Here is a 4,061-nt window from a genome sequence, read left to right as displayed (position 1 = left end):
CAATATCGCTCTTTTCTTTTCAATTTTAACTGAAAATGTCAAAATGAAATTAAAGAAGACTAGGATTTCTTTCCAAACTCTAGAAAATACCATTCTACTGATTTTATAATAATTCAGCCATTGTTTCATGAAACAAGAATTTACATGGATGGTTCATTTTATGTAGTTCATCATTATGCACAGATATCAAACTGCCCTGCACATCATGAAAATAAGAACCTTTGATAAATGCATGTAATATTTAAACTCTTGAATCATTAATGACCTTGAGAGCTAACTAGTGTGCTTAACACTACAGCTGTAAGAGGCTCATCATATTGGCAACAAACCTCTGGTGTAAAAGCAAAAACCATTCACAAAGAGTTTCATTTTTAATTCGCAACCTCAGTTCACATTAAAGGTTCTCTCGCACAAGCACAAAGCTGGAAAAGACTCAAATGAGATGTGAGGACAGTCCCAGCTCTGTAGTGATCATTTTTTCACAGAACAATTATGTTGTATTGAAGGTTGACCAATTTACTCCTAACATGCCCAAATGTTGCTTGTATATTAACACTCTTCTGTACACTAACGCAAAGTACATATTTGTACACATGCATGTGCATGCACATATGTGAGCTCAAGCCCTGGTGCATTTACAACTTGCTGTGACAAGGACACTGCATGAACCAAACCTAACATAAGGACAAGCTTGCTGGTTTGGACAGAGCAGTCTGGCATTTCTCCATCTCACAATCATTATGTGCTCAGCCCCTTTTATGCATGAGAGGTTGTGCCCCAGAATGTGTGGAGTCTGTATATCATGTTAATATTTTGTTTAGCAGATTTACTGTACAGAACAGTACAAACTCCGGCAACGCTATTCCCAGCAGGGTCAATTACTTCGGAAATGCCCTCAAAACATGCAGCTCCTCTGCCATAAAACATTGCATCATCATCAGCCAATCACAAGGCGGCATTCATAGGGCTTTGTGTGGCACAGACCTAGGGAATAAGCAGGTGCGTAAGTACAAAACAATGACTCCACAAACATACTAAGATCCACACATGGCTGCATGCTGCTGTCAATAACAGATGCTGGATTTGGTAATTGACAAACATTTCTACCAAAATATCGTATTACTTGTAATCTGATCCGTATGTAAAGGCAAGGATAAAGATGGTTCAATTGAGTTTGTGTCCTTGCATGTCAGATAAATCTCTGACAGACACATAATGACATGACCCAGTACAGTCCACCCATCTATTGCTTTCAGTATTGTCCTCTCAAATGAAAAGATGGTAAACAGAGCAGCAGCACTCAGCTGTTTTCAAAACACAATCTATTATCCTATCAGAAAAGCATTTACCTGCTTCTTTTTTCTAATGCTATCTCCGTGAAGCTTAAATCAGTTTGCACTATGATGGAAATATGAATTATCAATATCAGACCGAAATATGACGTATGAGTTAACTCACTGAACAAAATCTACCAATGTTTATCCTCCTTCATCCAGTTCATCCATCTGCAGTATTGAGTGTGTCATCGTGTTGCCAACATGTCTGCGCCAATGTTAAGTAAAAATCCTCGTTTTCTGTCATTAAATCCTAATATATCAGAGAAAATACAGCAAGCAACTGTAGCCAAGACGTTACCACATTACCTCATACTTTCAGTCTCAGTCCAAATGGTACTGGACTGAGTTTATGTCCAGTAAATCACAGCATGTTACCATACAAATACATCCTATTCCTTATCACACTTCAACTACACCCCCACTATGTTTTTGTCTTTGGTAGTATTCTCCTTTCATACAGTATAACACCACTACAACATGCAGTGTAACACCATCTCAGTCACTGCAGCCCCCCCAGACACGGTTCTGGCTTTGCCTCACTGGAGAGGATCAGCAGATAGACAGACGTGTGTTGACATAAACCTTAGCTGAACATACGAGGTATAACATGGAGGCATAAAGCTACCGGGATCTGCCGTCTCTGCACAATGGCAACATTACGATAAGCATTAGCTCTCCGGCAGGCTAATACTGGGCTTAATGCTTGACTCTGCTTAATCTATTCTTCATGGTTTAGCCTAGCTGTGTGAACTGGTACAACTCTAATGGGCTTATAAAGATGCTTCTATATTTGCCTTGGTAGGCAGTGGTTAAACTGTGACTATCAAATGTAAATGGGTTCTTCTTTGCTGGCCAACTGGCAAAGCTAAATCTGATCTGGCAAATTGCTGGCTCACTGGTGGCCTGAATGCACAGCCCAAACATTAGCATGGTTTGTGGTTGGATGCTTTAAGTTAAATTAGTTATTTGCCACCAACAGCAATGGCAATCTTGAATACTGTAGGTCCATACGGCTAGAAATCCTTTGTTACAGCACACAGCACAACTGTTCTGTGCTTCTATAGAAACAGAAAGTCATTGCTTTAACATTCAGCCAAGAAAAAAAAGACACCCATGGCTCAGTATTCAGCTTAATCCATGTCAATCCCTCAAAGATAGACACTGACTACAGACAGAAATCCAAGGACACGCTTTGCAGTGGTAACTACAAAAAAATCCAATAGACCCACAGACCTCTGGCCAGTGCAAAAGGTCTCATGACGCTGCAGCTTGTCTGCCTTCACCTAAGCCTCAAACCGATTTCCTCTGCGTTTAAAGAGACCGATAAGGGCGTCTGACAAGAGAATTAAAATATCAACTTGGAGAAATGAGAAATCAAACCTTATAAAGGTCATCCAGCAAAAAGGTGAAACACAGCAACTAAAAACTGAACAGACAAGTTGAGGGCATCAATATTCTCCACCAAACACATCTGAGAAAGAGCAAACAGCAAGCAAGCAGGATTAAAGAGCTGTTTACTATTCAACTGTTGAGCCCTTGCAATCATCCAAGTAATGACCTCATTTAGACACTCAACACTGTTAAAGAGAATTATGTTGCTGTTAGCCCCCGCAAGACCTTGGCATCACAACTTACCTGTCCATCTACGTGCCAGCCCTTTTTTTGTCTTTCGTTCTTTCAAACTTCCTTTCATTCTTTCCCCGTCTTTCATATCCTCTGTCTCTTGTCTCGCTCCCCTTCTCCCCACTAGCTACCAGACTGTCCCTGGGTGAGAGGCAAGCAAGGTATGAACAGCAGGGGAGGAAGAAAGGAGGGATAAATAGGTGAGGGAGAAGGAAGAGTTAGAAGGGAAATGAAGGTGGATGAATTCCTTGAGCTGTGCTGCGCTGCCCTTTTCTCTGAAAAGTGAGCATTTGTGCCTTTCCCCACTCCTCTTTTTATTTCTTTGCATCTTGATAGTGGATACTTTTTCTCTGCCTGTCAGTGAAGCCTTTGAATCCCAGCAATGTTTCAACTTGCCTCAAGTATATTCTTTTTTACTTTAACCCTTTGCATTGTTTTTGTATCATTTGTCCCTACATTTACACTCCCTCTTCCTGGAACACAGGTGTCATACATGACAAATGTAAATATGCCGTACACTGCAATATATAATAAACAATATGCACTTAACACATCTGGCGGCAAATATGACCTCCTCTCACCAGGAATAAGAGACATTCTGTTGATTTTGAAGCAAAGCATTATCAGGCTGCAAAGCAACTAGTATTTTACCAAAGGGGTTGTAAAAGAGAGTAAAACAGAGAGATTAAAAGATTGAAAGAAAAAAAGAGAGAGAGAGGCCTAAAGGGAACAGAGAGAGCATCACATGAAGGAGTTGACCCACCCGAACATCCATTTACAATACCATCCCCCATTCACTCGAGGCAAGCTGCCTAGTCCCCTCATTAAGATACCAGTGCATCCACCAATTCCTTTATTTGTTGTATCAATATTTGTTTCTTCTCTATCTTATTGTCTTTCACGCACACCCTTTGGAGCGCTTTGCTTCCCAGAGGTCGTCCATGTGGTTGACAGCGGCAGTTGCAATTACCACTCCAACACACACGCCCACACACACACACACAGAGGCAAGCACGATCACACTTTCACACTTTGCGCTCAACTACACACATGACAAAAATCTCTCTTACTAGTCACCTCCCTCTCTCTTACACACACACA

Source organism: Morone saxatilis, unplaced genomic scaffold (assembly GCF_004916995.1).
Source record: "Morone saxatilis isolate NCDOM2014 unplaced genomic scaffold, NCSU_SB_2.0 Contig14, whole genome shotgun sequence".
Classification (NCBI taxonomy): domain Eukaryota; kingdom Metazoa; phylum Chordata; class Actinopteri; family Moronidae; genus Morone; species Morone saxatilis.
The sequence above is the reverse complement of the archived record's forward strand: the minus strand, read 5'-3'. Positions refer to the sequence as shown.